At 61.2% G+C, this 25,204-nt stretch overlaps 1 protein-coding gene and 1 long non-coding RNA gene across 21 annotated transcripts in view; one reads left to right on the top strand and one right to left on the bottom strand.

Moving 5' to 3' along the window:
* Positions 1-5,823: 5,823 nt before the first annotated feature.
* LOC103345474 (uncharacterized) lies at positions 5,824-15,294 on the bottom strand. 20 transcript variants are annotated; one of them, XR_016230601.1, is made up of 8 exons: positions 13,527-15,157; positions 13,292-13,402; positions 12,560-12,628; positions 9,151-9,315; positions 8,911-8,982; positions 7,303-7,404; positions 6,979-7,063; positions 5,824-6,588 (listed from the first exon to the last, which is right to left on the bottom strand). It is a non-coding gene; the product is annotated as an uncharacterized LOC103345474 (long non-coding RNA). The 20 variants fall into 20 exon arrangements; XR_016230598.1 differs by adding an exon at positions 15,165-15,294 and having other exon boundaries at positions 6,979-8,982; positions 13,527-13,671; XR_016230600.1 differs by lacking the exon at positions 12,560-12,628 and adding exons at positions 10,586-12,061; positions 15,165-15,294 and having other exon boundaries at positions 6,979-8,982; positions 13,527-13,671.
* A 213-nt stretch (positions 15,295-15,507) lies between these two features.
* HPCAL1 (hippocalcin like 1) overlaps positions 15,508-25,204 on the top strand; it is an 85,732-nt gene continuing 76,035 nt past the window's right edge. The window contains exon 1 of the mRNA XM_008249835.5: positions 15,508-15,763. The gene's annotated coding sequence lies outside the window, so the exon portion shown is untranslated. The remainder of the gene's footprint in view (positions 15,764-25,204) is intronic.

The following is a 25,204-nucleotide window of genomic DNA, read 5'->3' as shown; positions in this document are numbered from 1 at the left end:
AGAACCCACCCATTTAGCGCTTGCATTTCAACAGTCGCCCGTCTATTCAGTTACACCCCTGTCACAATAAAGTCCACCAGGTTGCATCACCCCGGAAAGAAACCCCACACACATTAGAATCACTTCCTGCCCCTCCCCCCACCTGGGAGGCCAGAATCTTCTAACGAAAAGGAGATGGTGTGGGAGATGGCCGTGGGGCCTCTGCAGACCTGCACCTGCTGTCACAGCGTCCGTGCAGCCATGGGCCCTGGTTCTGGCCCGGCACCCCCTGGCAGAGCCCGAAGGCCTCCATGCGTCAGCCCTCGAGGCCCCCCCCGCCACCACCACGCACACACACCTCTTATTTCAGCCACTTTGCCACGGAAATCTTCCTCCCGTCCTGAGAACGGCCCCATGCACCTTTTCCTCCTGCTCCTTAAAAACCGAATTCCCAGTTCCTTCCTTCGGCTGCCGGGATCTCGGGTGTCCAGGTTTCTGGGTTCTGCCCAGTGCGGTGTGAGTGAGGTTGTGTGGCACTTGCCATCGCTTTAGAGGGAGGGGTGGCAGCTCTTCCCCCCACTGGGGCTAAGGAGGTCAGCGCTACAGCGTTCACAGCCATTCCGGGCCATGACGAGACTTTGGGAAACAACGGCTAAGCGAGAGAGAAAACGAGGCTGGGGCCTGGCTCCTGGAGCTGCCATGTTATTCCTGGACTCCCTGCCTCGCTTACTGTGTTTATTTATTTATTTGATTAATTAATTTGAGAGTCAGAGATAGAGAGAGCTCTCACTTGACGGTTCACTTCCCAAGTTCCTGCCGTCGCTCCCGCTGGGGCCAGAGCTGGGAGCCAGGAGGCAGGAGCCCAGTCACTCCAGCCATCAGCGCTGCCTCCCAGGGTCTGCCTTAGCAGGAAGCTGGAGGCCGAGGTAGAGCTGCAACTGAACCCCGCCACTGCGACGCGGAACCGGCATCTTACTGCCAGGCTAAACACCCACGCGATTCTAAACACTTTAGAAGCAAATTTACTAAGCTGCAATTTACACAAACTAAAATGAACTCATGTAAAGTGCACAGTTCAATGCAATCTGACAGACGTATGCCCATGCAGCTGTCATCGCAACCAAGACGCAGAACCTCCCCATCAGCCCCAGTTCCTCGTGCCCTTTCAGCCGGTCCCCACGGCCCCGGCAGCCCCCTCTCTGCTTTCTGTGCCACCGATGACTCCTGCCCTGGGCTACAGCCACAGGCGAACAGATGTAGCCTCCACCTCGCGAAGCCGGGGTTTTCCAAGCCTCTGCTACTCGCCCGCAATTGTTCCACACAGCTCAGCTCCTAACCACAGGGGAGTCTTGACTCCAGTCCAGACCCCTCGGACTTTAGGTTGGGTCCCTGGGGAGCAGATTTGGGGGTGACCTTTGCAAGCAGGCGGCTTGTCGTGGATGTCCTCGGGATGCACCTGTGTGGTAAGCAAGGTGCCCGGGACAGAGGCTGCTACAGCGTCTCACCAGCCCCCTGGGACCCTGAGCTTGGGGTAACCTCCAGAGGCGTCCTGCAAAGGAGCCTGGGCCTCAGTACCCCCAGACTGGCTGTCTCTCTGATGTGGCCCATTCCTGGGGACTGGTAAACCCCAGGCAAGGCGGCTTTTCCCACTTGGGAAGGTTTCCACTGGTGATGAGTCATCCCAGCTGCTGCTGGGGAGGCTGTCGGGTTGGCCACGACAGCAGGTGCGCTGGGCGCTGGTGTCGTCAGGGACACTGCTTGCCCCCGGCACCCTCACTCTGCCTCGTGGCAGGCCCTGGCAACCTTGCACCTGCTGCAAGGTCCTGCCCCCTGTGGGGGACATCTGTTGGGCAGGGACGGGCGCTTGGTGCGTCCTGTAGCCTGCAGAGCCGCAGGGGCCTCCCCTTGGGGGCAGGGCTGCGAGTGGCCATAGAAGCCCCACTGCCCCCAAGCCGTCTGCTTCCTCCCCCACGCCAGGAGGCTTTCAACTCTCTCCCCACTCCATCTCTCTCTCTCCCACCCATCTTGCTGGAGCTGAGCGTCTCTGGCTGTCCCTTCTGATGTCTGTCCACATGTGTGACATGGCAATGCCTCCGCACCCCAGCCTTTCCTTGCTGGGAGTTTCGCGATGACGTCACTGACACTACTGGAGAGACCTGGCCCTTCACAGCCGCCTGAGCCGCGCGCTCTTCCTCCTGGGACCGGCTACTGCCTGGGACCCAACCTTGTCGGGCCCCCTGCCTGAGGCTGCTTCGGCTGGCTCCACCGGCGCCGAGAGCTGCCTCTGCAGGTCTACAGGATACTCCAAAAACTTCAGGAAAAACACTTACTACAAAACACTGTGCCTGCATTTCAAAAACTTTGTCACCAAAGTAAACACCTTTTGATCTCATCGTCCCTGAGCTCTTTGTAGTCCTGTTCCGAGAAGGGCAGGTGCGGCCGAGGGCAGGGGCCGCCCCAGCTCTCCGCCAGCTCAAATCGTCTCTGAAGTGATGGCCCAGGTTCACCCTCCTCCCCTACGTGGGGTCCCCTCTCCCCGCACCCCACCCCGTTCCTGGTGCTCGCGTGGGAAATGGGGTCTCCCGTTCTCGGCCCCAGAAGGGGCTGAGCATCTTTCACAGGCGTGTTGGCCACTTGGCTCTTTTTCTTTTGTGAGATTCCCCATTCACTTTACAAAAGGACTTGGCCTGCCGGGGCCTGTGTGTGGCGCTGTGGGTTAAGCTGTGACGCCGGCACCCCATATGGTGCTGGGTCAAGTCCCAGCCGCTCCCCTTCTGACCCAGCTCCCTGCTAAGGCTCCTGGGAAGGCAGTGGAGGATGGCCCAGGTGCTTGGGCCCTGCCCCCACGTGGGAGACCTGGCTGAAGCTCCTGGCTCCTGGCCCTGCCTTGGCTGTTGCAGCCCTCTGGGGAGTAAAGCAGCGGATGGAAGACCTCTCTCTCTCTCTCTGTGTCTCTCCTCTCTCAGTAACTCTGCCTTTCAAATAAAAATAAATACATTTTTTAATTTTTATTTTTTTTGACAGGCAGAGTGGACAGTGAGAGAGAGAGAGAGACAGAGAGAAAGGTCTTCCTTTGCCGTTGGTTCACCCTCCAATGGCCGCTGTGGCCGGCGCACCACGCTGATCCGAAGGCAGGAGCCAGGTGCTTCTCCTGGTCTCCCATGGGGTGCAGGGCCCAAGCACTTGGGCCATCCTCCACTGCACTCCCGGGCCACAGCAGAGAGCTGGCCTGGAAGAGGGGCAACCGGGACAGAATCCAGCACCCCGACTGGGACTAGAACCCAGGATGCCGGCACCGCAGGCAGAGGATTAGCCTAGTGAGCCGCAGCGCCGGCCAAAATAAATAAATTTTTAAAAACACTGTGTGCTTGCAGTAGTTCGGCAAGCGCAGCTCCACGAGCCAGAGGCGGGGTGGAGGGAGCACCCGACGTAGCAGTCGGCGTAGGAGCTGCCTCCCACCTGGCATCTGGGCAGCGTGGTCCGCGGCGGGAGCCTGGCTCTCCAGTCTCAGCATTTATCTATTTCAGGTGTGCGGTTCAGGTTTCATTCTGCACAGAGAGCCGCGCACCTGTCGCCACCATCTGATTCCCAGCCCATCACCGCACCCACCAGCAGCCACACTCCTCTCCTGCACTGCCAGCCCCTGGCAGCCACAGACTGACTCAGTCGCTGTGCCGTTGCCGATGCGGGATGCGGCAGATGGGTGACGTCACGCCATCCGTGGCCTTTTGTGCGTGGCTCCTGTCACGTGGCGTGGCATCTTTGCGGTTCAACACGCGGCAGCACGCATCGGCGGTTCACTTCCTCTGTGGCTGACCCGGGCCTGCTGGCTGCATGGGCCACGTCTGGTTTATCCGCTCGTCAGCTGGTGGACTTGGGCGCTGGTCCCACCTTGGAGGCCTGATGAACATGGCTGTTACCAGTCTGCGTGTGTAAATTTTTGTACGAAAACCTATTCCAGTTTTCTTGTGTCTCCACCTAGGAGTGGGTCACATGGTAACCTCTACATTTAAATTCTGAAGACCTGGGGCTGGTGCCGTGGTGTAGCAAGTAAAGCCACCATCTGCGGCACCGGCATCTCGTACCGGCACCGGTTCAAGTCCCAGCTGCTCCACTTCTGACCCACCTAATTCCTGCTAATGCACCTGGGAAAGCAGCAGACGATGGCCCGGGTGCTTGGGCCCCTGCACCCACGTGGGAGACCCTGATGAAGCTCCTGGCTCCTGGCTTCAGACCAGCCCAGCCCTGTTGTGGCCATCTGGGGAGTGAACCAGCATATGGAAGATCTCTCACTCTGTTTCTCCCCCTCTCTCTGTAACTCTGCCTTTCAAATAAAAAAATCTGAAGAACTGCTCTACCGTATTCCACAGCCAAAGCACCGCTTTATACTCCCAGCAGCGATGTACGTGGGCTCCGGTTTCTCCACACCTTCGCCGACAGCTGTGCCTGCTCTTCGCTTTGATTCCTGCCATCCTGGTGATGGGAAGCGGTACCCGCCTGAGGTTGCAGCTTGCATTTCCCAACGACTAATGGCGCTGAACTTCTTTCCAAGCGCTTGTTGGTCATTTAAACGGGAGTGCTTCGAAATGCTCACAGAAAGTGGAATTAAGAGATTAGCTTACTTCGGTGCAAGAAAATTGTGAAATTCATGCGTAATTTTTTTCTTGTAGTTTGCACTGTCCACAGCCCCTTGTCTGTCCTCCTTGGTGAAGTGCCCCAACCCTTCCCCACATCTTAGCTGGGTTCTTTCGCTCCAGAGGACTCTCGCCCGGTCCCTGCACCAGCCGCGTCAGCGTCGCACAGAACTCTGCCAGAGGTGCAAGCTCCCGGGCTACGCTCCAGACCCACCGAGTCGGAATCTCGGCGTGGGTCCAGCGTCAGTATCTAACGTCATTCCAGGGACTCTGGGGTCCCCGAAGCTTGCGGCCCACTGGCCCGTATGCCTGAGCTGCAGCTCAGCCCAGAGATCGTGTGAGTTAGAACTGAATTCCAAGGAGCTGAAGTGGAAGACAAGAACACAAACACCTCACTCACGGCGGGTGTGCTTGGCTCGCGGTTGGGATACCACAGCCCACACGAAAGGGGCTGGATTCAATTCCCAGCTCCGGCTCCTGACTCCAGCTTCCTTCCAGCGCAGACCCTGGGAGGCAGCAGTTATGGCTCAAGTCCTTGGGCTTGTGCTACCCACATGGGAGACCTGGACTGGGCTCCTGGTTCCGGCCTCAGTTCAGGCCCAACCCCAACCAATGTGGGCATTTGGGGAGTGAACCGTAGATGAGAGCCCTCTCTTTCCTCTCTCAATTTCTCTCTCCATTTTGGAGCACCTGAGACTCCATCTTGAAAACGCACCCCCCCCCCCATGAGACTCTGGTCTGAGACTCTCGGACAGCAGCAGCAAACTGCATCACACTCGGCAGAGCAGAGAACCCCCTAGCGTGACTGCTCAAGCCTGGAAGCCGATAGGCTGCCCTGGGTTAATGATAAAATGCAATTTGTCTACGTCCTACACAGGATTAAAACCAATATGTGGATTAATGTCAAGATTCTAATTAATATTGAGATTGTAACTGGTATCGTCAAGATTATAATTGATATTAATTTCGCATAGGTTTTAGGTCAGCTTGACCCCGGTAACCACGTGTTCCCCTCCTGAGTTTGTGGGTTTTGCCTTTAAATCCCCTGTTGCTTTGGGCTTCGGGGTCGAGAGCTCTCGAGGGCATGAGCCCACTCTCGGCCGCCGGCAACAAAGGACGGGCACCTTGGCTCAGTGTGTGGCGCTCCGCTGTGTGCACTCACGCAGGTACAACAAAATAAATAAATAAATAAATAAATAAGCCACGGATGTTTCTGTCCCAGCATCATCATTTAAAAAATCCTTCCATAATTTCTACATTGATTAGACATTGAATGATGAATCATAGTACATACAGAAACCAAATGCATGATTAAAATTAATGTCCCTTGTGTCTTTTCATGTTTAAAACCGGGCCTACCAGGAAATGTACAACTACTCTCGAGCACTGTGTTGTCCATCTGTTGGGGTTCGGTCAGTGTTGAGCTGCAAGACGAGAGACCTGCGAGGCCGCAGGGTTTTCACGTCCACCCCACATCACGGCAGAGGTGCGAGTGTGTCTCGGGAGAGAGACGCAGCTCTCCAGCCCTGGGCAGGCGAGAAGCCCCCGGGGCGGAGCGGGACACGAAAGCAGTGGTGTCCGGTCCCAGCTGCTTTTGCATGAGAAGTCCTGCAGCCGGACCAGACACGGAAATGTCAGGGCGACGTGCAGAGCCACCTCCCACACTGGGCAACCAGCGGTCAGCCCTGGGGCCCCTCTACCCAGCTGTGCAATCAGCAAGACCACACGGGTAAATCCCAACTCGGGGGTCTCTCTGCAGGGCCGCAGCTACAAGATCAACACGGCGGTCACTGGAGTGCACGTGTCCCGGATTACGAAGCCACGTCTGCCCCACCGCGTCTCTGATCTGCTCCTCTGAACCCAAGGGCGGAGCACCCAGGCCGACCCGTGCTCCGTGGGGTAAGGTGCCGTTCCCCCGGCACGGCTGAAACACAGGATGCTGGAGGTGATGTTAGGGTAGCTATGGAGACAGGAGCTGTGTGAACCAAGAAAAACAGGAATTTCCGTGTGATACAACCAGGAAGCAAGCCCTAGACGCAAACCAGCATTTATATACCCGAGTCTCGTCGTTGTTTGATAACCTGGTGGGGTGCGTCCCAGCCCTCTCCCTGGGGGCAGCTTAGGGGACTGTCACCTGCCCGTCATCAAGGGGGCTGATGGAGGTTCTGGAAGGGATTCCCCACCTGGAAAGCCCTCCGCCCCGCAACCTCCCAGAAAGGATGTAGGGGAGGAGAAACGGAGGGCCCACACCCAGCGTCCATAAAAACTCCAGGCTGAATGTGGACTGGGCTCTCCGCTCTTTCCCGAGACGCCCCCCTGACCTGCAGGGTGTGCCCTCTTCATTAGACTTGGCTGGCACACTCACCGAGCCTCCCCGTCTCACGTCTGAGATCCTTCTCGAACGATGACAAGAACGGCCGAGCCAGCGCTCCCCGGGAGCACCTGCCACCCTAACGTCCACACGTCATGAATTAGGACACGGAACCCTGGCTTAGGGCTCCATTGCGGTTACTAAAGATAACGTTCTGGACTGATAAAGTGGGGGGGGGGGGAGGAGCGAAGGGGGAGGGGCAGCTTCTCTTTCTGGAAGCATCCGGTGTTAGCTCACTCAAGCCTCTCCACCTCCCCACGAGGCAGGTCCAGTTGTCCACCTTAGAGAAGGGGCTGGGCCCGTTCCCTCAGTACTCACGTGCGCTGTTGGTGATGGCGGAGAGAGGAGCCCACGCCGAGTGAACCTGTCCCTCTCTCAGCCACGCGCTGTCCCCCCCAACCCAGGCTGGCCAGAGGGGTTCTAGAAGTGGGGCATGGGGGCAAGGAACTTCTCAGGGCCCACAGCCAGGCCCTCAAAGCCCCAGGGCTGTTCGGTAGCCAGCAGACCTTAGCCTATGCCTGCATGAGGGGCCGGAGAAAACGGGGATCCTTTCGGAAGAAAAGTGGGAATTTTTGTGCGGATGGCTCACCACGCATGGCTGGCTTCACCATGGCTACTCTCTGTTGCAAGTCCGAATTTTTTTTTTTTTTTTTTTTTTTACAGGCAGAGTGGACAGTGAGAGAGAGAGACAGAGAGAAAGCTCTTCCTTTGCCGTTGGTTCGCCCTCCAATGGCCGCCGTGGCCGGCGCCCCGCACTGATCCGAAAGCAGGAACCAGGTGCTTCTCCTGGTCTCCCATGGGGTGCAGGGCCCAAGCACTTGGGCCATCCTCCACTGCACTCCCGGGCCACAGTAGAGAGCTGGCCTGGAAGAGGAGCAACCGGGACAGAATCTGGCACCCTGACTGGGACTAGAACCCGGTGTGCCGGCGCCGCAAGGTGGAGGATTAGCCTAGTGAGCTGCGGCGCCGGCCCTGAATTCTTTCTTGCACAAAGCCCAGAACCTCCTGCACCCTTCTGTCCACGAAGGGCAGGGTCCCGGGGGTTAGAGAGCGGTAGCAGGGGATGGAAGAAGTAACACAGCGAGCACGGCCTATGTCTTGTGCTGGGGGCTGCGGGAGCAAATGCCATCGTGGTGGGCGTGGGGGCAGCTGGCGCTGACTCCGCTAAGGGCCCGCGTCCTGCTTGGTCGTCGGCCACCCTCTGCTCTGTGCCTTTGCTCACGCGGGGAGCGAGAGCTGCCTCTCCTCTGTGTGGATCTCCGGGCCTTTGGATCAGGGCTTGTGACTCATTCAGCCGCAAGTACAGCCTAACCAGGCTCCAATCAGTCCCCTTGGGAGTTAAGGTTTCAACGTCTGAGTCTGGCACGGGGAGGGGGTACCAGTGAGCCCCTAGCAAGGCAACAGGGACACTTCGACTTCTCTCGGGCCCCTGGAGCTCGCAGCGATAGAGCCGGGAAGGGGACCCCTTAGAACCGGACTCCCTGCTCCCTCCACGGGCCACAGCACGTACATCGGGAGCAGCCCCCCACGCAGCCAAACAAGGTGGTCCCGGACCCCGGTGCCCAGCCGGGACCCACCCGCCATCCGAGGCCGCATCCGGGGCACAGCTCTCACTTCCCCTCTTCAGCCGGCTCGGGGCTCTGCCTGCCAGCGCTGCAGGAAGCCCTCCGCGGCTTCTGCCCACCAGTGCCTGGGGAAGTGTCAGGGGAAGGGCAGGCAGCCAGAGGGGCCACTCCCGCCCGCCAAGGCCTCGCCCACTCTATTCCTGGCAGCCCATCTCCCCGCTCTGTAATTACAAAGAAAACCGGGAGAGAGATGCGTGGGGGAGACAGGCTGGGGGCCCCAGCCTCCCCAGCAGGGCACCCACTTGGGCCCGGGAAGTGCCACTAGCAACATACAAGAACAAAACACTACTTTTTGCAACACCTGGGCAGGTGCAGCTGTGAGACCCGCCTGTCGCTGACTCTCATTCCTCCCTCGAAGCACAGGTTCCCTTACCTGCAAAATGGGCAAATAAAATGACGGAGAAAGCACAGAACCCCACCCACGCCAGGCACAGAAACAGACGCGTCTGAGGTCCCAGGGAATCCCCAGGCAGCCCGCACAGCCGAGATCTTGAAAAAGAACAAGGCTACAGGACCCACACTTCCTGATTTCCAAACTCACCACAAGGCTACAGGAATCCAGACAGCGGCTGACACAACGGTGGGGAACAGTGCAGAGATAAACTGGGCGTGTTTGGTCAAACGCTGTCCTGCAGAAGTGCCATGACCACTGTGCGGCAGAAGACTGTCTTTCCAATGAACGAACGGTGCTGGGAAAACCAGAAATCTACAAGCAGAACAATGCAGCTGGACCCTTCCTCACGCCCTAGACAAACACCAAGCTCCAATGAACAAGGACCTGAGTGGAAGGCCTAAAACGACCACTTTTGGAAGAAAACAAAGCAAAAGCTTCGTGGCACTGGATTTGGCCATGATTCATAGGATGTGACGTCAAAGGCACAGGCAGCAAAGTGAAAAATAGATTTCATGAAAAAATTTTCAAAAATTGTACACTGAAAGACAAAACCAACCGTGTAAAAAGGCAACCCAAAGAATGGGAGGAAATATTTGCAAATCATATATCTGATGAGATTAGTATCCAGGATGCGGAGAGAACTTTTTTTAAAAAAAGATTTTATTTACTCATTTGAGAGGTAGAGTTACAGACAGAGAGAGGGAGAGACAGAGAGAAAGGTCTTCCATCCTCTGGTTCACTCTCCAAATGGCTGCAATGGCCAGGGCTGGGCCGATCCTAAGCCAGGAGCCAGGAGCTTCTTCCAGGTCTCCCACACAGGTGCAGGGGCCCAAGCCCTTGGGCCATCCTCCACTGCTTTCCCAGGCCACAGCAGAGAGCTGGATCAGAAGAGGAGCGGCCGGGACGTGAACCGGTGCCCAGAGGGGATGCCGCACTGCAGGGGGAGGATTAACCTACTGTGCCACAGTGCAGGCTCCGGAGAGAACTTTAAAACATCAACAACAAAACGACCAACCCAGTTAAAGAGCAGGCAAAGGCCTTGAGTATTTCCCAAATACGATACACAAATAACCACTAAGTGCACAGACACAGGCTTAGTAATCGGGATTTCAGTGACATCCCCTCTCCCGCCCACTAGGACAGCGGCCACCAGAAACAAGCAGTGACAGTGCCGGTGACGATCTGGACGAAGTGGAGCCGCTGGACGCAGCTGGTGGGGACGCAAAATGCTACAGCCACGGTGGGACAGAGCGTGAGCTTCCTCAAAAAAACGAAGACAACTTTCCCATAGGAGTGGCCAGTCCCTCTCTGGTGCACACCCCAGAGAAATGAAACACAGACTCAATGTTTGTGCACACTTGAGTCAGCAGCACTCCCACAACAGCTACGGTGGGGAAGCAGCCCGTGTCCCTCACAGAGGAGTGGACAAGCAGACGGCGAGGAACACGCAACGCGGCATCGCCAGACCTCAGAAAGGAGGGAGATTCTGACTCGCGGCAGCACGGAGGACTCTCGGGAGGTTATGCTAAGTGTAACCAACAAGCCAGTCACAAAAGGACAAATACTGTGGGATTCCACTTACAGAGTTAGAGGGCGAGGAGCAGAGTCAGAGAGAGACGTCTTCCATCCCCTGGCTCACTCCCCAGACGGCTGCAATGGCCGGGGCTGGGCCAGGCCGGAGCCGGGAGCCAGGAGCTTCTTCCAGGTCTCCCACGTGGGTGCAGGGGCCCTGCACTTGGGCATCTTCCACTGCCCTCCCGGGCCACAGCAAGAGCTGGATCAGAAGTGGAGCAGCTGGGACTTGAACTGGGGCTCATATGGGATACAGGCACTGCAGGCTGGGGCTTAACAGCTGCACCACAGCGCTGGCCCGGGGCCTTATTATTTAGTAGCTGTAGGGTTTCAGGTTCCCGGGGGCGGCTTCGTGGCGTAACATCTAACACCGTGAATGCAGCACCGGCATCCCATCCGGGCCCCGGTTTGAGTCCTAGCTCCTCCATGTCCAGTATACTTCCCTGCTAATGGACCGTGAAAAGCAGTGGAAGATGGCCCAAGTGCTTGGGTCCCTGCACCCACAGGGGAGACCCGGAAGAAGGTCCTGGCTCCTGGCTTCAGCCTGGCCCAGCACTGGCCGTTGCGGCCAACTGATGAATGAACAAGAAGATGGAAGATTTCTCTCTCTCTCTCTGTGACTCTGATTTCCAAATGAATAAATCTTTAGGAAAACAAAACAACTTTAGTTTCACAAGATAAAAGGGTTATGGGATAGATGGTGGTGATGGTTGTATTATAATAATACACAAATACCTTATGAATTTGTTAGTTACCACTGAGCTGTACACTTTAAAGGATTAAGATGACACATTTTATGTTATGTGTATTTCTACACAATAAAAATGAGAAAAACCACACAGCCTCAGGGTGGCATTGGCCAGGCTGTGGGGACGCCCACGCCCACGTGGGAGTGACACAGGCTGTGGGGACACTGCGCCCACGTGGGAGTGCCTCAGGCCGTGGGGACACTGCGCCCACGTGGGAGTGCCACAGGCCGTGGGGACACCCATACTCACGTGGGAGTGCCTCAGGCCGTGGGGACAGCCGTGCCCACGTGGGAGTGCCTCAGGCCGTGGGGACACCCACACTCACGTGGGAGTGCCTCAGGCCGTGGGGACAGCGTGCCCACGTGAGAGTGCCTCAGGCCGCGGGGACAGCCGTGCCCACGTGGGAGCGCCTCAGGTCGCGGGGACAGCCGTGCCCACGTGGGAGCGCCTCAGGCCGTGGGGACAGCCGTGCCCACGTGGGAGCGCCTCAGGCCGTGGGGACAGCCGTGCCCACGTGGGAGCGCCTGGGTTTCATTCCTGGCTCTGGCTAACGCAGCGTCTCCAGTGCAGGCAGGCCCTGGAGTAGCAGGCGATGACTCCAGGGGGTGGTTCCGGGACATCTGAGAGCCCGGGTTGAATTCCCAGCTCCTGGCTTTGGCTTGGCTCGGTCCTGGCTTTGAGGGCATCCGGGGAGAGAGCCAGCAGGTGGCAGCTCCTCTGGGTCTGTGACTTTGCTTCTTTAATAAATAAATAAATACTTTTAAAAAATCTTAAGACTAAGATGTTAAGAATATTATTAAGAATATATTAAGAATATTATTCTCTTTTTTTAAAAAGATTTATTTATTTATTTGAAAGGCAGAGTTATAGAGCGAGAGGGTCACTCCCCAAATGGCAGCAACGGCTAGAGCTGAGCCAATCTGAAGCCAGGAGCTTCCTCCAGGTCTCCCACATGGGTGCAGGGGCCCAAGCCCTTGGGCCATCTTCCACTGCTTTCCCAGGTGCATTAGCAGGGAGCTGGGTCGTAAGCGGAGCAGCCAGGACTCAAATGGCGCCCCCATGGGATGCCAGCACACGGCTTTACCCACTACTCCACGGCGCCGGGCGCGGTGAGTTCGTTCTGCCTAGGTGTTTCAGGGAATCACAGAGAAGACAAACCGCACACGTACCGAGCCACCTGCGGCGTCGCACTGCTCTTCCCCAAAGACACTGACGCCCTGGCTCCCGCTACTCACCAGTGCGACCTCATTTGGAAACTGGGTCTTCGCTGAGAATCAAGTTAGGATGAGGTCACGGGGCACACCCTGACAAAACATGATGGTGTCGCTATAGAAACGAGGTTTGGGGTCAGCCCTGTGGCACAGCAGGGAAAGACACACTTGGGACACCCGCATACGAGAGAGCTGGTTGCAGTCACAGCTGACCTTCCAAGCCAGCTCCCTGCTACTGCACCGGGAGGGCAGCGGAAGATGACCCCGGCACTTGGGCCCCTGCCGCCCACATGGGAGACCTGGGTGGAGCTCCTGGCTTGGGTTGGCCCAGCCTGGGTTGTTGCAGCCGTTTAGGGAGTGAACCAGCAGCTAGAAGCTCTCTCCCTCTTTCTCTCTCTGCCTTTCAAATAAAGAAATCCTAGGCTCCAGCCCCCGCCGCCATGGCTGGAAGCCAGGTGGCCCCATGGCCCAGCCACCGGCGTCAGCTCCACCCCCACCCTAGTGGGATTCACTGCCCCGATGATCTGGGGCCCCCGGAGCCGTGACTGCGTATTTCTGCTTGCAGGGCCCCTTTCTGGGACAGCAGCTGTGGGACAGGCGCGCAGTGCCTGCTCTGAATTCGCTTTCTCACTTGCGCTAGTTCCGTAAATTCCCAAGTCCTTCTCGGGTCAGTCCTGCGCCCTCCGTCCACCGAGCTGCAGGAGGCGCACTTGGCCGTCCTGAAGGAGCAGTGGGGACAGAAAGGAAGACACCAACCTGCCAGTCACCGGAGAGACTCACGCCCGAATCGTGAGGTTTGTGATGCGTTTCTCTACAGGTTCAGCAAAGAGACATGCGCGTGGACTGAGGAGTTGGGCAAGGTGAGAGCTGGACCGGGATTTAGAAAAAAATTATTTCTTTGGTTAAAATGTATTTGGGAGGGAGAAAAAGGAGGAGGAGGAAAAGGAAAGAGAGAAAGAGAGAGAGAGAGAGGCAGGTCTCTTCCACTTACTGGTTCAATGCTCAAATGCCTGCAATAGCCAGGAACCAGGCCAAAGCCAGGAGTCAGGAACTCCTGCTGGGTCTCCCATGTGGGTGGCAGGGACCCAAGGATGAGCCATCACCTGCCGCCTCTCAGGGTGCGCATCAGCAGGAAGCTGGAATTGCAAGCAGAGCTGGGAGAGAACCTGTGCAGGTGCGTGGGCAGCGTGGGCAACGTTGGGACGGAGAGCAGGCTGCTCCAGAACACCCCTCCACCTGCCTGAGCTCCCCCGAGCTGCGCCACCTACGATCCCACCTCCCACCTGTGTCATGCACTTCTCCTACGCCACCGGGGACCCCTGCTCATCCTGCAAGACCCTGGGACACGGTCACCTCCTCCACAAACTGACCTCTGCCCGTGAGCCAACGGCACCGCACAGGCCCGGGCGGTGACGCCCACGCTCATGCAGCCTGCTGTCGCTGTGGGATGGCGCCAGTGTCTGGGCAGATCCCTGCTGTGTGTTCCCCAAACTGGCTCAGTTTTGTCCCAGGCCCCTCGCATCCAGCCGGGGCTGTGCGGCAAACTCTCACCAATACTCGTGGCAGAGTACTGAGTGCCACCTCCAGGCCTGGCTCTGACTGACCCCTGGACCCCATCTCTCTCGGGTCCATCTGCTGGTTCACTCCTCAAATGACTGCAAAAAGCAGCGTAGGGCCAGGCCAAAGCCAGGAGCCAGGAAGCCCATCCAGGGTTCCCAGGTGGGGTGGCAGACGCCCAGTGCTTGGGCTGTCCGGCTACTTTCCCAGGGGAAGCTGGATCGGAAGCTAAGCAGCCAGGCCTCCAGCCGGTTCGCAGCTGGGGATGCCCGCGTGGCAGGCAGTGGACTCACCACTGGCTGTGCCACAAGCCGGCCACAAGGCCAAGCAAAAGAACTGGTGCCAGCTCCGGACACCCTAGACACCAGCCCGTGTGCCGCCTTGGCATTCAGGACCAGCCGCGAGCTGGGTGAGCCCTGGGCTCTTCCAGGTGACCAAGGCACAGCACCCCCCCCCCCCCCCCACCGGCTGATGCCCGCTTTTGCAGTCGCCTGGCTGCCTCCCACCTGTTGGCCCACCCTCCCTCCGCGCGGATGCGCCACCAGCAGCCGCACGCGGCCTCGGCCCACTGGTCTCCGCCACGCACGCGGGCAGGCAGGGCGCTGCGGCTGCGGGCGCCCCACTGCATCCCCCGCAGCCCGGGGCTGCCAGGAGCCCGTCTCCTTCGAGGTGTGGGCCCGCACGGGGCGCTGCGGCGAGGGCGAGGGAGGGGGAGAGGGCCGACGCCCCCTGCAGTGCCTCCCCGCAGCCCGCGTTTCTGGTGGGGGCGGCGCCGAGCTTCTCCCTGGCGACGCCAGGACCCGGCGCCGCCGCCGGCCGTTTCTGTGGTTACCTGTCCTGGGGGCCTGGGGTGGGGGTCGCGGCAGGTGCCCCCGCACTGGATGGAGGGAGTATTGCCCGCCTCGCCCCGACACCCAGCAAGCAGCCCGGCCAGCACGGGATGTCGGCCAAGCCCCCTCCCCAGCAAAGGAGCCCGAAGACCCCCGCCCCCCAGCCGGACCCTTCCCCGTGCGGGCTGCAGGCCCAGCGAGCCAGAACCGCAGCCGGTCTCGCGCGGGGCGGCGGCGGGCACCTGCTCGCGGGACCCGGGCCGGTGCCAGGGGCCGGCGGCGGCTCCGGCGTCTTCCCCGGGGCAGGCCGCCCGGCTGCACTTCCTGCGGAGGCGGGCGGGCCCCTCCCGGGGCCGCCTCCCGACCTCTCCTCGCCCGCAGGCCGGAGGCCAAGGGTCAGGGAGGCGGGACCGGCCGCAGCCCGCCCCGCCCCGCAGCCCCGGCGCGCCGGGGACCGGCGGAGCCCGGGCTGGGCGGGGAGCGGGCCGGGGGCCGCGCGGGGGGCGTGGCCGCGCGGGGGCGGGCCCGCAGGAAACTTGCGCGCCCGCCCCCGCTGCGCCCCGCCCCGGCCCCCGCCTGCGGGTCCCGCCTTCGCGTCCCTTCCTTCCCGGCGGCGGGCGGCGGACGCGGGCCGGCGGCGTCTGCACTCGCTCGCTCGCTGGCTGCCCGCTCCCTTTTGTCTTTGTGCGTGGCGATGAGCGCAGGGCCGGCGCGGCGGCTGCGGGCTCACGGACGCGGGCGCTCCTAGCTCCCTCCGGCCTCGGCGCTCGCCCCAGGCAGCGGCCCGCGGGGCCGAACTTGGGCTCGGGAAGCCTGCGGACCGGGTCCTGCGCCGGAGCCGGTAAGAAGGGGCGGCTGCGGGGCTGCGGGCGTGTGAGCCGGCGCGCGCTGCGATCGGGCCCCCTCAGTGCGTGTGTGTGTGCGCGCGCGCGTGTGTGTACATGTGTGCGCACGCGTGTGCACGCGTGTGCGGCTCTGTGTGTGCGAGCGTTTCCCCGCGCCGTGGAGTTGGGGGTGCCCGCCGCGGACCGAGGCGTCTCGGGAATGGCGTGTCCTCGTGGGCATCCGTGTGTGCGGTTGGGGGGGGTGCACATTTCCGACTGCGTTTATGGAGATGCGTGGCGGGGCCGCTGTGGTGTGCAAGCGGCGCTGGGGTGGCGGGGTGGGCGTGGGCGGCCAGGCCCAGGGCGCCGGGCCCCCGGGCCCTATCGGTCGGCGCAGTGCGGAGCTCGGGAGCCGGGGAGGACAGCGAGGCCGGCTCGGGCCTCGTGGGCCCCGGGAGCCACCCCGCCGGGGCGCAGAACCGCACGGCCCGCGAGGGTCGCCGGTGCGCCGCGGCCGGGGTGGGGGCCCGCGCAGCTCCGAGCTGCGCCCTCCTCGCCCGGCCTCGCCTGCGCCGCGACCCGGGCCGGACCCGCCGCCCTCTGTTTCTCTCTCGAATGGGGCAGCCTCCGCCTCGCGGTAGTGGTGCGCTCCGCAGACTGCGCTGAGCCGTGCACGTAGTAGGTCTGCGCTAACCCGATCAGCCCCCCTCCTCCCCGCCGACCGTGGGCGCGGCCCCAGCGTCCCCTCCCTGCGCGTGTTTGTGCCTTTCTCCCGGCTCGAACTTCACGGCGGAGCGAGGAGATTCCAGAAAGTTTGGGCTGCGGGCGCGCCGCCTCTGGCGTGCAGGGTTGCGCGGTGCCCGCACCGCGGCCGGCGTCCCCGAGTGCCGGCCCGGAGGCCGACGACGGCGCAGGCGGGAGCCTCCGCAGCCTCTCTCGGTTCAACAAGTGCTTCCTCCCGGGCTGCTGCGGCTCGTGGGACCCGGTGGTCCCGGGGTGAAGGGGGCGCGCTCCGCGGTCGCGGGTCTCCGGCTCTGCGGGTCTCCGGCGCGGCCCCCGCTCCCGCGCCCCGGCGCGATTCCACCGAGAGGATGGCGTTCACCGGCCGCCGCCGCCCCCTCGCAGTCAGCTTGGTGTGAGAGGCGGGGGTGGTTCTGGTGGTGCTGGTGGGGTCCGCAGGAGACCCTTCCTCCTAGTCCCACAGCCTCATTTACGAACGTTTGGCTGCGGGTAACGCGCGCGCACGTCGCGGTCCCCGCGGCCCACCTTTTGGGGAGAGCCCTGCACCCCCCCCCCCATCGCGCGCCCAGCTGCTGCCACGAGCCGGAGCAGGGGTTGGGGGGCTTCCCTCTGCCAACTCCGCGTCTTTCTCGCAGGCCACCCTTACCCCAGGGCGCGTCTCCTGGGTACCCGAGGCTCGCAAACCCGAGCGCCGGCCTGGGGAGGGGGGAGCCAGCTCGGCGGCTTGGGGTCTGGGATGTGGTTGCCAGGACCCAGAAGCTCGGCCGGGGCCTTCGGCGGCCGTGTGACACCGGGGCCAGAACCTCTCGGCCTTGGGCCCTTGGGTTGGGTTCCAGCCGGGACGGAGCCCCCTCCCCCATATCTTCTGGGAGAGCCCACCTTCCAGGGGGCAGCACAGGCGGAGCCACCTGTTTGTGTGTCTTGGGGTGATTTTTATATCCTGCAGGAGAAAGGGGTCTTTGCTCTGAATCCTCCGTTTCTTCCCCATACGGTTCAGTAGTATGTACGTGATGGATGTTTAAAAATCAGCCTCCTCACCCCAGAAGACGGGGCGGAAGAGGGGCGCGTGTTTGGTGAAAGGCAGCGGGGGGAGGCTTGGCCCTGCATCTATTTCTGTTTCGCTTCTGAAAGCCCTCTGATTAGCGAGCCCTTGAGGTTGTGTTGGATACGTACCAGAGGGAAGGCCCAGGGCCGCTGCCCGGCCAGCTGTCCACACTGAGCCTTGCCTGCTGCCCTGGTAAGGTGGAGGATGCGTGGCGAGGTGTGGTCCCCGTGGGAGCAGATGTGGGGAGAGACATTCCACTCGCGGGGCAGCCGGGCCCGAGTCGGACCCTGGAGAAGAGGGAGTCCCCAGACTGCAGCCCAGGGCCCCCTGCGAGAGCCGTTCCGGGAGCGGTGGAAGACCGGGACAGATTCCTTCGGGATTTGGCTCCTTCTCCTTTTCTGGCCGCAGGGCTGCCCAGAATTAGCAGCACAGGAGGCGGAGTGGGCTCCCTCGTGCACACCCCCAACCAGGCCTGCGGCCTCCAGCCTGCTGGCTGGCGTCCAGCGTGGTCACCTGTCACTCCCTCTGTCCTCCTCCCGAGCCGACGGCGAGGCCATGCAGCAGCACCCCTTCCTGGTTAAGGCCCAGGGTCCCTCGCACGCCAGGGACCGTCCATGGTGCTCGCGGGGAGCCCCAGAGTTTATTTGGCACCAAAGAGGAAGCTGCTTGGCAACCGAGTTTTTATCTAGATGCGGATCGTTGTGTGAGGGAGCCGTGCCATCCAGCAGGCCTGAAACTTGTCACTTGTCAATAGTGGAGAAGGCGCAGCCGCGGCGTGGGCGTGGGCAGGGAAGCACGCGTGATGTGGCACTGGCAGACGCCAGGAGGTCTGACTCCTGGCCGCCCGGTTCCCCCTGCCATCTCACCGGGCTTCCCGGCCACGCGCGGGCCCGTGGATCTCGGGCAGCCCTGGTCCTTCCCCTTTGGGTTCAGTTTCTGGTCTGGGGGCGGCGGGATAATTGCAGAAGGAGAAACCCAGATGGGTCGAAGGGGCTGACTCAGGGCCACTTGCCTAAGGGCGGGAGGTTTCCTTTGGGGGCCAGCGTCAGGTGCAGTGGTTAAGATGCCCGGTGGGGTGCCTCGGTTGGAGTCCCGCCTCCTGCTGCTGCCAGAGCAGATCCTGGGAGGCAGCAGGTGACAGCCCCAGCGGCCAGGCGCCTGCCACCCCTGGGGGACACCCAGATGGAGTCCCAGGCTCCTGGCTTCAGCCTGGCCCAGCCCCAGCTGTCGCAGGCATTTGAGAAGTGAGGCAGTGGATGAAAGATTCCTCTTTCTCTTGTTCAATAAAATAATGCAGATTTCATGGAGTGTTTCACGTCGCTTTCCACCTTCCCGGGAGAATCCTCGGAGCCTGGTGGCCGGGTGCAGTGTAACTTGGTTATCAGTACAGTGGCGGGTGGAAGATTTCTTAGGGGCGGCTGACAGGTGCCAGCCTAAAGATTTTCTTCTTTATCATCTGAAAAGCACAGTAAATCCTGTAGAAAGCCCTACCTTGGCCGTGTCGTTCCGAGTAAATTGAATTTCAGAGGCAGAGCCTCCGTCTCTGCATTTATGAGGCATGACTGACTTCGGAGGCCGCGGCCATCTTCCCGCCACGCGGGCCGGGAGCTGTGGGCTCGTGGGGCCGCTCGCCTTCATCTCCCACGCCAGTGCGCCCCGAGCTTGCTCTCCCAGCACCTGTGATTCCCAAGTGTGCCGGCTTCCCGGTAGTTACTGCGCGGTCCAGGCTGGCGGGAAGCCAGGAGCCCGGGTGGAGGTGCCCGGCGGGCGCACCTGTCTGCTTAGATAGGAGCTGTTTTTGCAGGGGCCAGTGAGGGGTCTCTGATCCTTGGCTGAGAGAGCTCCTCATTGGGGCGGCGTTGGGGCGCCACGGGATAGGCCACTTCCTGCTGAAGTCCCGGCTGCTTGCTGCTCATGTACCCAGGAAACAGCAGAGTGGCCCAAGTGCCTGGACCCCTGCCACCTGTGAGGGAGACCCGGATGGAGCTCCTGGCTCCTGGCTCCTGGCTCCAGGCTCCGGCCTGGCCCCGTTCTGGCTGTTGCGCCTATCTGGGGAGTGAACCAGCAGATGGAAGAGTTCGCGGTCTCTCCCTCCCTCTCTGTCTTTCAGATTAATAGACGAATCTTTAGGAAAAGGAAAGAGTGCGGCTTGTTCAGCGTGTACCCCGTGAGGACCCCGGATCGGAGCCTCCCCTGGGTTTTCCTCCACCCGCTTGTGCCCCCCGAGCAGGCCCCTCCATTGCCTGCAGGGACTCCCCTCAGACAGGCGCTCAGGGCGTCTCTAGGGCCTCGCCCAGGCCCACCTGTGCCAGGCTCTCTGTGGGCAGGTGGCAGCGCTGTCTGTGGGCAGGTGGGCGGGTCTGCGGGTTGCTGCCTGCCGGAGCAGAGTGGGACCCTCCCCCTCCCCGGATCTGCGTCTGCTGCCTGTTTGTCCCGGTGGAGACCTAGGAGCGGCTGGGCTCCTTCCTGTCCCGGCCTCTGGCCTCTCCCCCTGCAGCAGCTGAGCCTGGGCGAGCACCTGTTCCTGCCGCGGCTCACTGTGGGAACGCAGATCTCCGTCTCCTGCTCCCCCGCCTCCACCCGCGCCAGGGTCGCGCTCGCTCTCCACAAGTGCTGCCTGAGCACCTGGCGCGGGCCTGGCTTCCAGGCTGTGCTCCCGGAGGGCCGGCGTGTGGGGCGGTCGCTGAACAAGCCCGGGGGGTGTGAGTGCCTGGGCCGGGAGCTCCTGCTGCCCGCTGGGGGCCAGGGCCTTCGCACCATCTGACTCCTGGGAGGCGGGGGGCTTGCCTTTCTGTCTCTCCCAGGCTGCTTCAGCCACACTTGACACCTGCGTCGGGACGTGATCCGTATACAATGAGGGGCGCCTGGTTTGAGTATCGCTCCGTGGTTTCTGCAGAGTGTACAGAGCCGTGTGGAGCCGGCACCCCAGGAAGAGCCCTCCTGCCTAGCCGTGGCCACTTTGTGTCGCCGGCTCCCAGCCCTGGCCACCGCCCTCCTCCGTCCATTTCCCGGCTTCCTAGACTTGCCTTGTCTTCCTCTGTGTCGTCTGGTGGGTTTGGCCTGAGGGGTCTCCTGTGATGCCTTCCTGGGGCCTGGCCGTTAGAGCTGACTTCTCTCAGTGCCTGGCGGGGTGGGCTGGGAGCGTGCCCATCACCCAGTGAGATGCCTGCGCCCGGCACAGCTGCGGTGCCTGCGGTGTAGCCATGGGTGTCAGCCGGACTCCCCCCCCCCCCAACTCCTGAGTATCCCGCAGAGTGCTGGAATTTGGAACGCGGGGTGAGTCGGGTCTGTGTGTAGGTCCTTGCCCCATCCATTTCCTTGTTCAGCATCAACATGGAGGCTTATGGCACAAACTCATTTTAAGTTGTTTTACTTAAAAAGATTTCTCAATTCATTGGGAGGCAGAGCGACAGATGCAGAGAGCGCGCTCCCGTCTGCTGGTTCGCTCCTCAGATGCCCACAACAGCTGGAGCTGGGCCAGGCCAAAGCCAGGAGCTGGGAGCCAGGCCAGGTCTCCCACGTGGGTGGCAGAGACCCAGGGACTTGAGCCGGGACCGGCTGCGCCCCTGGGTGTTCGTTGGTGGGAAGCTGGAATTGGGAAGTCAGAGCTGGGAGTGGAACCCAGACACTCTGACAGGGGCCTCGTGGGTCCCCTACCTGGTGTTTAAATCACCAGGTCTAAGCCTGCCCTCAAACACATTTTTTTAAAGGTTTATTTATTTATTTGAAAGTCAGAGTTACACAGAGAGAGGAGAGGCAGAGAGAGAGAGAGAGAGAGAGAGAGAGAGAAAGTCTTCTGTCCGCTGGTTCACTCCCCAGATGGTCACAGCGGCTGGAGCTGTGCCTATTCAAAGCCAGGAGCCAGGAGCTTCCTGTGGTCTCCCATGCAGGTGCAAGGGCCCAAGGACTTGGCCATCCAGAGAGCTGGATCGGAAGTGGAGCAGCCAGGACTCGAACTGGTACCCGTAAGGGATGCCGGCACCATAGGCGGTGGCTTTACGTGCTACGCCACAGCGCCAGTCCCATAAAACACATTTTTTAAATGAAAATTGGAAGCAGCCTGGAGCAAACGAGCAGCCCAAAGCCATCAGCAGAAAGTAGAAGAGCTCATAATTAAACCCTGGGGGGGGGGCTCTCTTCCTTTTCCACCCTTAATAATACAGCCTTCTGCCACCTCCCGGGCTGCTGTTGTCTTTCTAGGCAGTACAAGGTCTCTTCAGGGTGGGAGTGCTCATGGCCGCTGCCTCTGCCCAGACCAAGCGGAACAGTCCATGCGCGCATGTGGACGGCTCTCCTGGGCGGTGGACGGCTCTCCTGGGCGGTGGACGGCTCGAGTGCACTCGGATGCCCTGTGCATTTCTGAATTTCTCTCCTTGCACTTGTTCCTGGAGGAGGAACACGTCAGAGGAGGAGACGCTGTTGGGCAGGTGCACAAACCCGGGCACAGAGGTCGGCGTCTCGGGTCCTGGTGGTCTCTCTCCTGCTGAGGGAGGGAGCTCGCCCGCTGGGCGGTGAGAGCGTCTCAGTGGCTGGGGGCAGGCAGACCTGGGTCTGAGTCGCCGTGTCTGCTCTGTCTGGAGGCTGAGGTTGCTCATGCGCCACAAGGGGTCCTGGGCCCCTCTTGGGACCACAGATGCGAGCCTGGCTGGTGGCGGGGGGCAGGGATAGCGGTGGCCACTGCTCCTGTCTGTGTGTCCTTGGATGGCCTCACGGCCTCTGCTGCTGAGGCGCCTCTACAAGTGCAAGGTCAAGGTGCTGCAGTCCGAGCCTGTGGGTGCTGGTGAGGGGCTCCCGCACGGGCCCAGTGTTCCGGCGGGCTCTGGGGAGCTGCTGTTCTGGGTTGTCCCGGCCTCACACCCTCCAACAAGCACCTCAGGGTCCCTGATGCACCCCCGGTGGCTCTGAACTTGGGGGCTCCACCGAGGGGCCTGCAGGTTGTTCCTCTGCTCCCTCCCCCAGAGGTGCCTGGGGAGCATCTCTGCATGCGGGTGGGGGAGGCGGCCTGGGGGCCCCAGCAGCCTGGCGGGATGGGGCCCTGTGCTCCCTCCTGTTCCGTGTACGGTGCTCAGCTCTCTGTATTGCACGGACGTCTCCAGAAAGCAGAGTTGGTGCTGGCCCCTCCCCGACCTGTTTGCTGCCTGCCGTTGTCCCTGTTGACTGTGTGTGGTGGCAAGGACGCTCCTGGCAGAGTGAGAGCCTCCGCCCCCCAGCCTCGGCTGAGCAGGGCTGTGGGCTGCAGGACTGGGAGCCCCTCCCCACAGCTCTCTCCCCTGCAAGCAGTGGCGGTGGCAAGATGCTCGTAATTAAAGACCCTTAGAGGGGCCGGAGCTGTGGCGTAGTGAGTCAGGCCACCGCCTGCAGCGCCAGCATCCCACATGGGCGCCGGTTCAAGTCCCGGCTGCTCCACTTCCAATCCAGCTCTCTGCTATGGCCTGGGAAAGCAGTGGAAGATGGCCCAAGTGCTTGGGCCCCTGCACCCGCGTGGGAGACCCAGAAGAAGCTCCTGGCTCCTGGCTTTGAATAGGCACAGCTCCAGCCATTGTGGCCATTTGGGGAGTGAACCAGCAGATGCAAGACCTCTCTCTCTCTCTCTCTCTCTCTCTCCCTCCCTCTCCCTCTCTCTCTCTCTCCCTCTCTCCTCTCTGCATCTCTTCTCTCTGTGTAACTCTGACTTTCAAATCAATCAATAAATAAATCTGAAAAAAAGGAAGTCAGAGGGGGCCCTCTCATCTCCTCTGGCTCCTCACTAAAAGCCCTTGGAGAAAGCCCACGCCTTTCCGCGTGCGGGGTGGCCTGGGCAGTCCAGCGACGGCTTAGCCTCCAGGAGCGGGACCTACAGTGTGGCGGCCACTGTGGCGTCTGTGGACATCTCTCTTCTTCCCGGTAAGCAAAGGTAGTGACAGGTGGCCGGCAGGGCCCGGGCCTGGGCCTCACTGGCTGCTCTCATTTTCTGGTGGGGGATTTGCGCTCTTGTGTCTGAAGAGTTGGCAGCCGCTTTGTTGGCCGTTGTCCCGGTGGAGGGCTGTTGCCTAGTGGAGACAGTGAGGCCTGGCTGCTGGTTCCCTGAGCTGGCTGCCCTGTGTATCATTGGCAAGGAGGTCCACTTCTGCTGGCCAGGGCCCCCCGAGTAGCGTTCAGGCCCACAGCTCCTCTTCTCTGTGGCTGTCCTGGGCCATCGTCACTGTCACCATCTTCATCGCCACCACCACCACCGCCAGCATCATCATTCCTCCTCTTCCTCATCACCATCATCTTCATCACCATCCTCACCATTCCCCATCACCATCGTCACCACTGTTGGCATCACCATTAACACCACTGTGACCGTCACCACCAGTGTCATCTCCGTCACCATCCGGTACCTCAGCCTTCTCAGCCTCTGGGCCACTGTGTCCTGCAGCCCATTCCCGCCAAAGTTAGCCGTTCTCGGTGGGCCTCCTGGTGCTGGGTGGGAGGTCCCCAGGGGAGTTAGGATGGGGCGCTCAGTGGGGGGGGGGTGGAGTGATTCTGCGGGGGCGTCCTAGGGAATCACTGTTCTGGAAGGTTCTGGAACCGTCTCGCCTCTTTCAGGCCCAGGTGTAAGCCGGCGGCACCTGTTCCGTGGGGCCCTGCTTTGCCCCCCCCCCCCCCCCCCCGAGTGCAGATTAAGGCTTCCTGGTTGGGAATCCTGCACGCCCACCTCTTCCAGGGCCGTGGGCTTGTCCTCGGTGACCCCTCCTTGGCCCCACGCCTGGAGCACGTGGATGCCCAGGTGTGAGATGGAGCCCCTGCCCCCCCCCCCGGCTTGCTCACCTGCAGGGTGGGGGTGGGTGGAACTGTTTCACATCAGAACCCTTCTTGCCGGGGGGGGGGGGGGGGGGGTCGGGGCCCCAGGGCTGTTTCCCGTGCTCGTCCCTTATTGGCTGGTTTGTTCTGGGCGTTTTTTCGACTCAAGGCGGGGCTGGCTGGCCCATCCGGCATCCTGGGTTGGTGTCTGGCTTTGACTCTGACCGTGATCATGGCCTCTGTCACCGTGGAGGAGACTCCACCTCTGCCGCCGGTGCTGCAGATCAGGGCAGCTGGCTGTGCAGACCAACATGGAGCCCAGCTCACTGGGCGGCGGAAAACCAGGCAGGCGTCTCTGCAGGAGCCCTGATAGGAGGCAGCCTTTAACCCAGAAGACTCGGGTCCCACAGGGGGCAGGTCTGTGGAGCACAGACAGGAGGAGGCCGGGCGGAAGTCCGAGGGGACTCTGGGTGGCCTCGCCTGGCCCTCTCGCCCTTCAGCCCGTGTTGAGGTTGCCCTGTTATCTGCAGTGAGGAAGGTGGTTGGGGCCGGGGTGTGGTGCAGCGGGCTAAGTTGCTGCTTGCGATGCACGCACCCCTATCGGGATGCCGACTCGATTCCCAGCTCCCCCGCATCCCATCTGGCTTCCTGCCAGTGCAGCCAGGAAAGCAGTGGATGAGGACCCAAGTCCCTGCCACCCACAAGGGAGACCCACGCAGGGCTCCTGGCTCCTGGCTGCGGTCTGGCTCAGCCCTGGCTGTTGTGGACATTTAAGGAGTGAGTCAGAGGATGGGAGATGTGTGTGTGTGTGTGAGTGTGTGTGTGTGTCCCCTCTCTCTGTTGCTCTGCCTTTTGAATAAGTAAGTGAATCTTCAACAAAAGAAATCAGAGAGGGGCTCGTGGCTCC

Source organism: Oryctolagus cuniculus, chromosome 2, assembly GCF_051225735.1.
Source record: "Oryctolagus cuniculus isolate XC-2025 breed Fujian yellow rabbit chromosome 2, ASM5122573v1, whole genome shotgun sequence".
Classification (NCBI taxonomy): domain Eukaryota; kingdom Metazoa; phylum Chordata; class Mammalia; order Lagomorpha; family Leporidae; genus Oryctolagus; species Oryctolagus cuniculus.
The sequence above is the reverse complement of the archived record's forward strand: the minus strand, read 5'-3'. Positions and strand labels throughout refer to the sequence as shown.